The sequence below is a fragment of the Suricata suricatta genome, chromosome 1 (genome assembly GCF_006229205.1).
Source record: "Suricata suricatta isolate VVHF042 chromosome 1, meerkat_22Aug2017_6uvM2_HiC, whole genome shotgun sequence".
NCBI lineage: Eukaryota > Metazoa > Chordata > Mammalia > Carnivora > Herpestidae > Suricata > Suricata suricatta.
The window spans coordinates 164,282,768-164,296,905 of NC_043700.1; positions in this window are offsets into that span (position 1 = coordinate 164,282,768).

Sequence of the window (14,138 nt, forward strand, 5' to 3'; positions counted from 1 at the left end):
GTCCTACAAGATGTTTTAAGAATTTGCATGCATTAAGTCCACTTCTACAGGTTTTGGCAAGTGCATAGTGTCATTTATCCACCATTACAGTTCATTACAGAATAGTTTCATTATTGTAAAAAAAATTCCATGCTTCACCTATTTAATCCCCTCCCCAACTCATGGAACCCTCACTCTTTTTGCCTTTTGAAATTAGACTTTTGACCAGAAGGTACAAAGGAAGAAATGTATCACAATGTTGAATGTGGCCTCAAGATGGAACAGGAGAGGAACAGAGGGTACCATTGGGAATTCAGAGATATGTGGACCATTGTTATAAAAATCATGTTTATGCCCCAAATCAGGGTTGAACCCACTTATTCTTATAGTCACTTTGTTCTGCATTGATTAAAAAAATTTTTTTATCGAATACCCACTATGTGCTAGGTGCTAAGAAGACAATGAAGAATAAGATAGGGTTCCTATCCTTGTAGAACATACACTTTAAATTAATTAGTAATTTGGAGGGAGGGTAAAGGAAAGTATTTGGTTTTTTTCACCTGATTAAAAATACATTTAACATCTCCCACTGAAGCTTTATGACTTATTTTTTGCTTAGGATCATGACAGAAGTTAAAGAAATATTTCAGAGAGACAATTATAGATGAACTCAAATTTGAGGACTCAGTATTTAAGAAGCACTGACCTGGACGCATCTGTCACCATAAAGTCCAGCCCTGCCAGGAAAACCTGTGGTGTTTACAGTCAGCCATGCCTCCCCGCCCATGGCTGCCCCGTGCTCCTAGTCCCCTCCCCATCTTATCCACACTCACTGATCCTGAAGTCAGTCCATCACTGGGCAGAACCCTGGGCAGTGCCAGAATTTTCTGTGTCAGCTGTAGATCCCAACATGGAAAGGGAAAATACTTCTCCTAACCTCACCATGCTCCTTAGTAATTGGGGTCCCTCCTGTGCTGCTTCCTCCAATGAGGCCTGACAGGATTCCCAGGAAGTAAAATATCGGAAAGAAACCCATTCTGCTTTAAGGGAAGTAAAGGCCTGTGCCAGGAATCAACTGAGGGTTATTAACTGAGACTGGTTTTCCAGTTCATTTACTGTAGACCCCAACACCCAGTCCTGCCTCTAGAATTCTGGATGGCTCATGGCTCCCAACGGAGGCTGTGGCTCTGGCTGCGGTTTTGCCACAAAAGGAAACTGTTTAACATTTCTTAACGATGGACCTGTCCATTGCCTGGAGCAAGAGGGCTCTCTCTTTGTAGAGTTTTTTGTTTTCTTCTTCTTCTTTTTTTTTTTTAATAGATGAAGACCTCAGTGTGCTGCCCACCTCACCCGCTGCAGTTTTAATAAACTCTGCAATCACAGGTCCTTGCTGAGATTTGTCTGAACTCCCCAAGGATCACCCTTGGTGGGACTGGATAATGAGTACTTCATCTGTTCGCTCTCTTGTTGAACGTTTACTTAGTGTAAGCAGTAAGGCTGACAGGTGATGCCACCGTGAGTCAGACACATGCACCCCTGGAACATAGTCTCTCCAAAGGGTTCACAGAATGTAGGGATGATTGGTTTTACTCCAAGCTGCTCACTCAGGCAGAGCGGCAGTGTAGCATAGAGATGAGGAATGCGAATTAGGAGGTCCCGCTCTGCCATTTAGCAACAGTGGGACCCTGGAAAAGCTGCCTCACCTCTCTGTGTCTTGGTTTCTTTGACTGGAAAGTAGGGTTAATAGTAGCACCCTGTCAGGAGATTTGGGGAGGATTAAACAAATTTAACCATGTGAAGCCTTTAGAACACAATTGCTACATCTCTGGTGCATAGTAAGCCCTCCAAAATGTTTGCAGTTATGATTATGTTTATGTTTTTTATGTACCAGATTAACGCTTTACATCCATTATGTAATTCAATGATGACACAGACTTTTAAGTTACAGATGGGCAAGGAGAGACTCAGAGAGGTTGCAGAACCTGACCAAGGACTCAAGGAGTGGCAGCGCCAGTGGGTGAGTCTAGAGTCCACGCTCTCAGTGATTCTATCTGTGTTACAGATACCCATGTTTCCTGGAAACTGAAACTGTCCAATGTTAGCATTTCTAGCCAAAAGTGTTAATGGAAGGTTCTCACACGGATGTCATCGCAACTATGAACAACTTTAAGACACCACTGATTTCAGGAAGCATTCTGGATTGGAAAGGTTCCAATGTGAAAAGTGTATATAATTGATAAGTAGTAAAAGAAGGTAATATTATATAACTTCTTCTGAGTGCATTCTATGAGTCAAGCATGGACATTCTTTCCATATGTTAATGTATTAAACATTCACAACAAAACTATGACATAGAGAGAACTATTATCATTCTTTTCTAGATGAGGAAACAAAGGCAAATAGAAGTTAAATAACTTGCTTAGACCCCATAGCCAGAAGCAGGTTCAGAATTTGATCTCAAACCACCTGATACCAACACTTATGCTCTTAACTCCCATAGCTGAATGGTCTGTATTACTCAAACATGAGAGATATAGTGCTTTGGAGGTGGAGAGAATGATGTGAACAAAGTCTTGGAGGCCAGAAAGTGCATGATAAGCTAAAAAAAACCCCAAATAAAATAAAAATAAAGTTTTAGCTTGACTAAAAGGGTAATGGGAGAAAAATGATAGAAAGATGGGGATTCAACTATTAAACCAAGGAATCCAGGTGGATCTAAGGGAAAGGTAAAGTAAAGCCTGTAGACTTCAGTCCTGTATACGTGCATATGCAGGTACCTATATATATATGGCATGCATATGTACATGTAGGTATCAGCATATGTGTGTTCATGCACCCATGCGTCTGTGTCTATATATGCACAGGTACTTTATGTATTATAAATATTATACATGTGAGGGCACCTGGGTGGCTCAGTAGGTTAATCATCTGCCTCTTGATTTCAGCTCAGGTCATAATCTCATGGTTTGTAGGTTTAAGCCCCCCATGGGGCTCCATGCTGACAGTGCAGAGCCTGCTTGGGATTCTCTCTCTCCTCTCTCTTTCTGCCCCTTCCCCAATCATGCTCACACAATCTCTCTCTGTCAAGATAAATAAATAAACTTAAAAATTTATAAATGTGTGTACTATGCTTATATGTATATAATATGTGTGTATATATATTTGTGATTATGTATATAAATCCTTCTAACTATTTAGCAAATTCTCCCCAGGAACTTGGTACATTTCTCAGAGACCATCGGGAAGAAAAGCACTTTGAAAATTTATATTAATGCCTTTAATTCAACAAAGATGTTTGCTTGAAAATCAGTATATTATTTTGAGGATTAGTCTTAGGGGGAAAAGGAACAATCAATTTAAAATATTTTTGTTATATTTTCAATTATATCATAGGCAAGGCTTTTTAATTTTCATCTTTATATATATATGTATGTATATATATTTTTTGTCTTTTCCAAAACCAACATGTATTATTTTTGCAAACAGAAAAGGGATGCAATGCTGGACATGCAAACTTTACTTAGTCACAGAAACATTCTGTCTTATTTGCAGCCCTTTCATAAAAATTTTCAATTACATCATAGTAAGCGCATTCCATCTATTGACACAGCATCTTCTGGGCAGTGTCAACATCATCTATTTAGACCTCAGAAGAATCCTTGGAGATGGCATTTTTGCCTAGCACTGAGAGCTACATAGAACAGAAGATGGAAAGGCTGGCAGATTTTCATCCTATTTGAAAGACTGAAAAGCGTGGCTCTAGGGATCAGCAGTGATTCACCCAGGGCTAAGCAAAGTACAAGAGTTGGCGGGAGTCCCAAGAAGCCCCATGTTCTTGTTGAATAAGCAGATGTCTAGACATGGTGTCCAGAATGTCCACATAACTGTAAAGTGATGACTCAGAGACAGCCAGTCCACAAATACTGGCACATTTGCAGTGTAACGTGTGACCTTTTACAGGGAAATAGTTGAAACTCAAATGTAAGTGGAAAGAATTGCTCCAAAATATTTTTCTGTCTTCTAATAAACTATTACATTTATTTGTTGGAGAATTCACCAATTTATTTGTGGTTAGAACAGCGCAATGAAAGTTTTCCATTATATCTAGGTTGAAATATATTAACAAACCAGTATGTATAACAGAAATATATGTATTAAAATTTTAGAAGTTTCCTATGAGCTTAGCATTTAAAAAATAGACACAAAAAATAGATACAAGCTTGATTTCCATTTATGACACAGCTAGGAAACTAAAAACAATTCAGTTGAATTTTTGACTTATAGTAGTTTTTATTTGATGGTAATTATGTTTATTGTTACTATCTAAGTCTCTAGGAAACATTTGTTTTCTTGAGTTTAAATAACTTATATTAGAATTTATCATGTAAAACTAGAGTATAAAAACTAAAAAAAATTTCTGCATATGGTTTAACTTGAAAAGATAATATTCAAACATAGATCCACCCGATTCTGAACAAATATCCAACAATAGCAACATTATTTAAAGTTATTTTTCGGGGTGGCAGTGTCTCAGTCAGCTGGGCATTCGACTTTGGCTCAGGTCATAATCTCATGGCTCATAGGTTCAAGCCCCGCATCAGGCTCTGTGCTGACAACTCAGAGCCTGGAGCCTGCTTCGAATTCTGTGTCTCCCCTCTCTCTCTGCCCCCTCCCCTGTTCATGTTCTGTCTCTCTCTCTCAAAAATAAATAAACATTTTTTAAAAACTTAAAAATATAAGGTTATCTTTCTTATTTTGTAAACCTTCACATGAATCACTGAATTTCTAGAAAATGAAACCTGTAATATGATCATACTGTCTATAAATTTTAGTAGGAGCTTAATTTTACACGTTTTGGAGTGCATAAAAGTATTCTTATTAATAACACGAAAAAGTGCCCACAACCAGGCATTATGGAGACTTGCCAAGTACAATTTTGAAGCATGTGTATTTTTCTGATTCAAGTACGGTACATTTAGTAGTTCAGCATTTCCCTTTTAGTATTGATTGAATTCTCTCTATCAGTATGACCTTGTTCCCAAGGGCCCCTCATCAATAACTGACACTAGAAATGGGTGAGATTAATGCAAGTTAAGTGGATAATCCTATTCTACCAATTTTATGGTAGACATTGGTAGTTACAGACACTGGAACCAGGAACTACTACACAGAGATATTAAAGGTCCCCTAGGAAATATTCTGAATACCACACTTTAAGAGTGTGCATTCTTAGAATGAAAAATTGGAGAAAAGAGTATTAGCACCAGGCAGGCATTGTGACATACTGAGCCTATACCTACCCTGGAGAAACTTTGATAAATCCATAAACAAAACTAATGACCCATGTGACACAGCCACTAATCAGGCCAGCTGTGAGCCTCTCAGCACTGAATAACGATCCTAATTATGCTCAGTCACAAGGTGGGGCAAACAAAACATTTCGCATATTCCCTTTTTCCTCACTGACCTGGATGTCATGCTTTGGATTCCAACATTGGATGGGTGATTTAATGCATTCCATATCACCCTAGAATCATTCCTTATTTGAGTCCACATTCCACACACTGAGGGTCTCTTATGACTAGTTTCTTAGATTGTAACTAAAAACTATTGAGCCTCACATATGGATGTGACCTGTACAAAATATCTCTGACTTGGACTGGAGCCTTTAATATGAGACATTCTCCAAGATATTAAGCTTATTTCCTAGAAAAATAAAATGGCTCCTGATTTTTTAGTGTTGATAGGGAAATATGGCAAGGACAATTTATCCTGGAAGCTAGAAATACCAAGAATGTAGGAGGTCATTCAAGTAATCTTATTACCAATACATCATCACAGTTTCAGACTTTCAACTCAAGGTACCTCCTATCTCTGGATTAAGCAGAAACTTGCAGCAAATGTTAATTTTTTGGTAGCAGGGACCCAATGTGCTCTAATTTGAATCTTAATCTATTCAGGTAATCAACCTTTATAACAAACACAACCTACTTCCCTTGGACCTTACTCACTAGAGTTGTGGAACAACATTCTTCCTTTATGTAGTTAGCTTGGTCTTCTCCAGCCTCACATCTTGATATTTCTCTCTTCTCTTCCCAGATACTATCCTTCTGAAGTGCACTATTGGCTTCCATTTCCCCTTAGTCCATTTTCTTCTATTTTAAACACTAGGAATTGCTCATTGAGTATGTACATGGAACATTCTGATTCTGTGACCATTGCAACAAGCAGAGTCAGATGCCAGGTTAAGAAAATGGCAGTTGCCTATTTCTCCATTCAGGAGGAGCCTCTCTCTTTCACCAGAGTGAAGAACAGCACAAGGTATCTTTTTACAGCACAAGGGTATTTTTACTGTGACACATTTGAATCCTATTGTAGTCCCCTTTCCCATAGGGCATTCCTTTACTGGATGAATTGCTTCATCATGAGGTTCAGCTAAGGCTTTTCAGAGTATGGGCATAGTCACTGCTTTTTGGTTCATGAGTCATGTATCTTCCTCAATTCCCAGAGGCAGAATTACCTACAGCATGGCATCAGAGAAGGCCAAATTTTGGCTCAGAATAACTCTTGACTATACTACTTTGAAATGTCATTCATTAATTCATGCATTTAGTCATTCAACAAATATTTATTGTACACTTTCATGTGCCAGTCACTAAGCCAGGCGTTGGTGGTCCAATCATGAGCAAAAAACTGCATCATTTCAGGCCTCAAGGAGCTTGCACTCTACTTTATTGGGTTGGTGATTAATCAAATAATCATACAAATAAGTAGAAAATTTTAAACTTGTGGTGAGTGCTAAGAGATCAGAGAAGGCTTTACTGGTAAGCGATGGTTGAGATGAAAGCTGAAGAAATAATGGAGTTTGACTAGGTGACAAGAGAGGTAAAGAATTTCCGAGACAGTGGCAACTGCATGTTCAAAGTCCCTGCAGTAAAAGGAATACACTGCACCCACTGGAAAGCACAGGGCTATGGGTCCTCTGTTACTCTTTAATATTAACTGACTACTGCAAGAAGCATCTGGGTTCATGTCATCGAACATTTACTGAACATTTACTATATGTCAGACATTGTGCTATGTGATTTACTTGCATTGAACAATATTTATTGATGTATAACATGCATTAAGGTGCATAATTCTTTATTATGCAGTATAAGTCTCAATGAGTTTTTATACATATATGCACTTGCACAACCACCATCCAGATCATGATATAACATATTTCCAGCATTCAGACGCTCTCATTCCCATTTCCCAGAAGATACCTTTACCTCTTCTCTGACAGACATTATTCTGACCTCTGTCACCATAGTTTAGTTTTGCCTGTTTTTGAACTTTATATAAATGGAACATTTGCTCCAAGATGGTTCACTCATGCAAGTTGATGTGGACTGTCAGCTGGGGTGAGGAACGGAGACTTTTGTTCCTATTGAAAATGGCTTCTTCGTATGGCTTCTATTTCTTCACAGATGGTAGTTGAGTTCCAAGGGTGAATATCCCAAGAGAGGTGGAAATCGTATAGTTTTTTTTTTTTAATGATCTAGCCTTACAGGTGCCATGGCATTGCTTCTGCCATGTTGTATTAGTCAAAACAGCCACAGAGGCCCACCCAGGTTCAAGGGAGGGACATGAACCTGGAACATAGACCTTGATAAGACCATCCCAAAGTTCTGAATGAGCATATCAGCTAGGAAATATTATCACAGACATTGCTGGAAAATACAATCTACCACATTTTCTTTTTCACTCTGCTAATGATATAGTTAATAAAAGTTCTTTATTTTCTTACATCATACACAAAAATAGAATGAATTAAAGACCTAAATGTGAGGTATAAAACCATAAAAATCTTAGAAGAGAGCACAAACAATCTCTGACATTGGCTGTAGCAACATTTTTCTAGATAACTTCGCCTAAGGCAAGGGAAATAAAAGCAAACATAAATTATTGGGACTACATCAAAATAAAAAGCTACACAGTGAAGAAAATCATCAACAAAGCTAAAAGCAACCTACTGAATGGGAGAAGATATTTGTAAATGACATATCTAATAAAGGGTTAGTATCCAAAATATATAAAGAACTGATACAACTCAACACTCCAAAATGAAATAATCCAATTAGAAATTGGACAGAAGACATGAACAGATATTTCTCCAAAGCAGACATTCAGATAGCCAACAGACATATGAAAAGATGCTCAATATCACTCATCATCAGGGAAATGTAAATAAAAAGTACAGTGAGCTATCACCTCATACCACTCAGAAAAGCTAAAATCAAAAACATAAGAAACAAGTCTTGGCAAGAATGTGGAGAAAAATGAAATCTTTTATACTGTTAGTGGGAGTGCAAACTGGTACAGCCACTGTGAATAGCAGTATAGTTCTCTCAGAAAGTTAAAAATAGAAGTACCGCATGATCCAACATCATACTAATGGGTATTTACCTTTAAAATACAAAAACACCAATACAGAAGGATACATGCACCTCTCTGTTTACTAGAGCATCATTTACAACAGCAAAATTATGGAAGAAGCCCAAGTGTCCATCAACTGGCAAATGGATAAGGAAGCTGTGGTATGTGTACACACACACACACACACACACACACACACACACACACACACACAGGATTATTATTCCATCATAAAAAGAATGAAATCTTGCCATTTGCAACAGCATGAATGGAAGTAGAGCATTTTTTGCTTAATGAAAAAGTCAGTCAGAGAAAGACAAATGCAATATGATTTCACTTACATGTGGAATTTAAGAAATAAAATAAATAAGCAAAGGAAAAGAGAGAGATAGAGAAACCAAGAAACAGATTCAATTACAGAAAACAAACTGATGGTTACCAGAGAAGAGGTGGGGGGAAGGGTGAAATAGATGAAAATGATTAAGAACACACTTAGTAAGGTAGGGGCACCTGGGTGGTTCAGTCGGTTGAGCATCCTCCCTCAGCTCGAGTCATGATCTCATTGCTGTGGGTTCGAGTCCCGCATCGGGCTCTGTGCTGACAGCTCAGAGCCTGAAGCCTGCTTCAGATTCTGTCTCCTTCTCTCTCTGTCCTTTCCCTGCTCGTGCTCGATGTCTCTGTCTCTCAAAAAATAAAATAAAATGTTTTAAAAACTTAAAAAAAATACACTTAGTAAGGTAAAGAGAAAGGTAAAGAATTGTTGAATCACTATATTGTATGCTTGAGCCTAATATAATATTGTATGTTAGCCATACTGGAATTAAAATTAAAAACTTTAAAAGCAAATTTTCGATTTTAATGAATTCCAATTGACCAATCTTTCCTTTTGTGGCCAGCTCCTTGTGTGTGCTATTTAAGAAAGCTTTGTCTACTTTGAAGTTACATTACTGTACTTAATCCTCACCACTAACCTCTAAGGTAAGTGCTCATGATATTATAAGACTCAATTTTTATAGAAGAGGAAACTGAAGCATGGAGAAATTAACCACTTGCGCAAGACCTGACTGCAAAGTTCATGTTTTTATCTCTCCTGTCGCCCTCCCACCCTTGGCCCCCTAACACTTAGAGTGAGCCCCTATTCCTGATGCACCTATTCTGTTCAAGCCCAATACCCCTGGGACCATCTCAGAGCTGATGCTTCCCCTGGAAGCTCATTTGCCAATCTACGTTTCCCTTCCACTCCTCCAGAACAAATAGGCCACGGAAAGCCATTTCTCTCAAGTTCCTAGATGATCTTGTAAGAAGTCACAAAGGAGAAAGCAGCTTCTCTAGGACATCTGACTGAAATTAGGCACAAACTTGAAGCATTTTGATTTGTTATTTTTCCTGCTGCTGTTGTTATTTTGTTTGGTTTGGGGTCCAGAAAGAAAAATTTGGTAAGGAAAAGGAAATGCATGATTCTAGTCCAAATGACTCTAAAAGCATGTTCTATTTTTAGGACTGAATATCAACAGCTATACAATTTTAAGCCTAATGACGAACAGGGCTGTAGCGAATAAGTTGTGTGCAGAACTACTGGTTCTATGTGCTTTACAAGATTTTTGCAAGGATCATATGAGCTGATGGATGGAAGTTAACTCTAAGGGCAATGACTATAATGCTTCTCTCCTCGTACAAAAAGCAGCAAATCTCTGCCAAGAGGTGAGCCAGCAGGCAGAGTGGAGAACAGAGCCATTTGCTGGCCGGAACATATCTTAGGAAAACTTTGTGATCCCAATAATGTCATTATATATAAACATCTATACTTTTTATCTCCGCTGTTACCAGGCCTTTGGAAGCTTGCCAACTGTCACAGCTGTTCCTTTCCTCACGTGAACCACTAGGTGATTTAAGTTAAGTGACTCAGAGAAGAGAGGAGGCGATTCGGGCCTGTGCTAGTTCCTTCTGCAGGTTTCTTATTAATAATAGGTAAGAAGTGGGAAGTACAATGGTGTTTTACAAGATACAGTTCCCTTATTGACTCAGAACCATTTCAGTCTTGAATTAGTTGTGTTAGGAGACAAAAGCAAGTGAGTTTTCCTTTAACTTCTTGCTTTCCTTAAAGTGACACCATCATAGAATTACCGTAGTTACTCTCTGGTTGTTAAATGGCAATAATATATATAATAACACCTAGGAAACAGGTTACATATAGAAGGCCATTCCTAAATATTCCTTCACTACCTCTTCTCTCAGATGAACTCCTTAGTTAAAAATTTAGATGTTTGAAAAAACACTGATTTCATGCCATGTGTTCCACCAGATAGATCAACGAAAGTGTAAGAATACTGAGCAAGTTTCTTGTCTGAAAAAACAATTGCTGTCCAAACAACTGGACCTTGACATGTTATATAATCGATCCCTCAAAGCACAGGGAAAAAAAGAGCGTCTAACTCTGCAGTGAGTTGAGAATGATATGTAATAACCTTAGAAAATAATTAATTAATTACAAAATAACTGTGCTTTGTAAGTATGGAGACACTTGAAAATTAGCCAACTGTTCACTACTAGGAAGAAACACTTTGTGGCTGAGCTGCCACGAACGTCTCGGGTCCTGAGCCGAACCAGTAGAGCAGCGATACAATGAGAGAAGAGAGATGTAGGAATGAGACGTGAGAAGCATTTCCTTTAAAATCAGGAGCAAACTAAAGGTGCCACTACCACCAGGTTTAGTCTAGTCAATATTGTGCTAAAGGCTGTAGTGAGAGCAATAAGACAAAAGTTAAATAGCTTTAAGGATTGGAAAGGAAAAAATAAACCTATTGTCATTTGCAGATAATGCGACTATCCCCACAGACCAGCAGAAAAACCACAAAAACAAGGAACCATATAAAAATCAGTTATATTTCTTCATACTAACAACAGTTAAAAATATACTTTAAAAAAAAGGATTTGCAAGAACCACAGAAAGAAAATTAAGGTAACTATAAATAGATTAAAAAAATAAATAGATTTAACAAGATTGGGCAAAACCTTTAGAAACAAAATTATTAACATGTATTAAAAAACATAAAGTAGGGGCACCTGGCTGGCTCAGTTGGTTAAGCATCCAACTCTTGATTTTGGCTCGGGCCATGATCTCACAGTTCCTGGGCTTGAGCCCCGCTGTCAGAGCAGAGCCTGCTAGGGATCCACTCTCTCCTTCTCTCTCTGCCCCTCCCCGGCTTGTGCTCTTTCTTCCTCAAAATAAATAAATAAACTTAAAAAAAAAAAGAAAAACATACATGAAGTAATGCCTAAATAAACGTAGAGAAATGTATCATGTTAACAGCAAGAGAAACATAATATGGTAAGGACATCAGTTTTCCCCCAATTCAATATATTGGAAACTCCAATTTCAATCCAAATTCCAATAGGCTTTTCATGGACCTAGACAATCTGTTCCAAAAACTTAACTGAAAAAACCAAATTGCCAAGAACAGTCAAGATACTTCCAGAGAAAAGCGAAGTGTGGAAATGTGCTGCAAATAGATATCAAAATTTATTATAAAACTATAATTATAAGAGAATATAGCAGTGACACAGGGGTTGACAAAGAGATCAGAGGAACAGAATAGAAATAAAGATAAAACAAAGATAGAAACTTGACATTTTACCATTATAGCAAGTCAGATCAGTGGACAAAGGGAAGTATAGTCCAAAAATGGTGCCAGAATGTGGTGTTTTTCCATATGGAAAAAAGTGGAAGTTGATCTCTATTTCATACCAACTGCAAAAATCAATTCCTGGTATATTATATGTGAAAAGTAAAACTTTAAAATATTAGAAAAGAATATAAGGAAGTATTCTAATGATTTGGAATATGGAATGATGTCACAAATAAGATAAAAAGGCATACACATATACCATAATAAGAAAAAAATCATGATTGATTTTATTAAAGAAAGAAAGTAAAAAGAAATGAGATATTTGAAACACAGATATACCTAAAAAGGATTAAAATTTAAGTTAATAATTATAATAATAGCAATAATCTCTTCTGAATGAATAAAAAAGAGAAAATCTTCATATAAAAATGGGCAAAAGACATGTAAAAGCATTTTATTTTTTTAATGTTTATTTGTTTTTGAGAGAATAAAAGAGGCAAGCAGAGGAGGGGCAGGGAGAGAGGGAGAGAAAATCCAAAGCAGGTTTCACGCTGTCAGCACAGATCCCAAAGCTGGGGCTCGAACTCGTGAACCACAAGAATATGACCTCAGCAAAAGTCAGACACTTAACCAACTGAGCCACCCAGGCACCCCAAAGCCCATGGTAGCATTTTAGAAGAGGAAACACAAATGACCAATACAGTTTTGAAAGATATTTAACTTCAACACTAATCAAGGAAATATAAATTCAAACCCTTTAGGAGAATTGAGTGTACCAACCGTCCCAAGTTTTCACACCTCCCTGTGTTCACACTCTTTGGTAGTGCTCTCCTCCACTGATTCTGAACTTCACCATATCCAGCCTGACAATAGCCAATTTATTGCAAGCAGAACTTGTACAAGCCCTTGTGCATTTCTGCTCTTTCTCTTACTCTTCTCTCTGAGCCATGAGAACAAGCCTGGACTGTCCTACTGGACGATGAGAAACCTGTGGAATGAAGGTAAATCCTGAGGCCATCCTAGAGCAGCCAAGCCACCGATCACCTGACAGCGGTCTGCAGGCCTCAAGCAAGCCCATGTGACGTCAGCAGAGCCTCGCCTGGATCAACAGAAGCATCCAGCCTACCCTTGACTAGTGAGAAATAATAAATGGTGTTGGTTTAAGATACTAAGTTTTGTGGTAGCTAGAATGCACCAGTGACTAGCTGATACTGGTACTATTTTAGACCCATGATACTGGCAAAATTAAGAAGTCTGACAATGCCAAGAGTTAGAGAGATGATAAAGCAATGGGAATTCCTAACATACTAGTGGTACGAACTGATCAATCGCTGTGGAAAATAATTGACCATTATCTTATAAATATGAAAATACCTCATGGCTCAGCAGTTCCATTTTTGGGTTGTGGGTATGTTCAGAAAAATGCATATTCCAGAGATATGCATGAGAATGTTCACAGCAACATTGTTCATAATAGCAAAAAAAAAAATGCAAACAATCCAAGCACCTGACATTTATCTGGTATTTAGATAAAATGGAGCAATGAAGGTGAAGAAACTAAAACAAAGTGTATCAATCTGAACTAATCTTACAAACATAATATTGACTGAAAAAAACCAATGCAAGTGGTAGCATACTCTTTCTATAAAATTCAAAGGGACAGAAGACTAAATACATTGCTTAGAGATACATACAAATGTAGTAAAATTATGACACAAATTATTAGCACAAAATTCAGTATGATGGGTTCTTTGGGAAAGATAGACTTCAACAAGTTTGATAATACTCTATCTCTTAAGCAGGGTTAGTAGGTACACGTTTTGTTTTATTGTTCTTTGTATCTTATCTGGTATACATTTATTCAAAAACATTTCTCTCTCTCTATGTATCTATCTAAGGATCCATTCTTTCGAAACATTATAAAAAGTGAAGAGGTAGAGAGAATTGGAAGCATGCCTCGATTCCTATGTCTACATCATCGTTGTCAGATGTCCAGGGAAGGGCCCAGGGGATCTTGCTAACACTGTACTTCTTTGTTGCCTTCATCAGAGAAAGATGATAGGCATATGCTTTGTTTCCTGCTGGTTCTTTCCTCCAAAATTAACAGTTTCC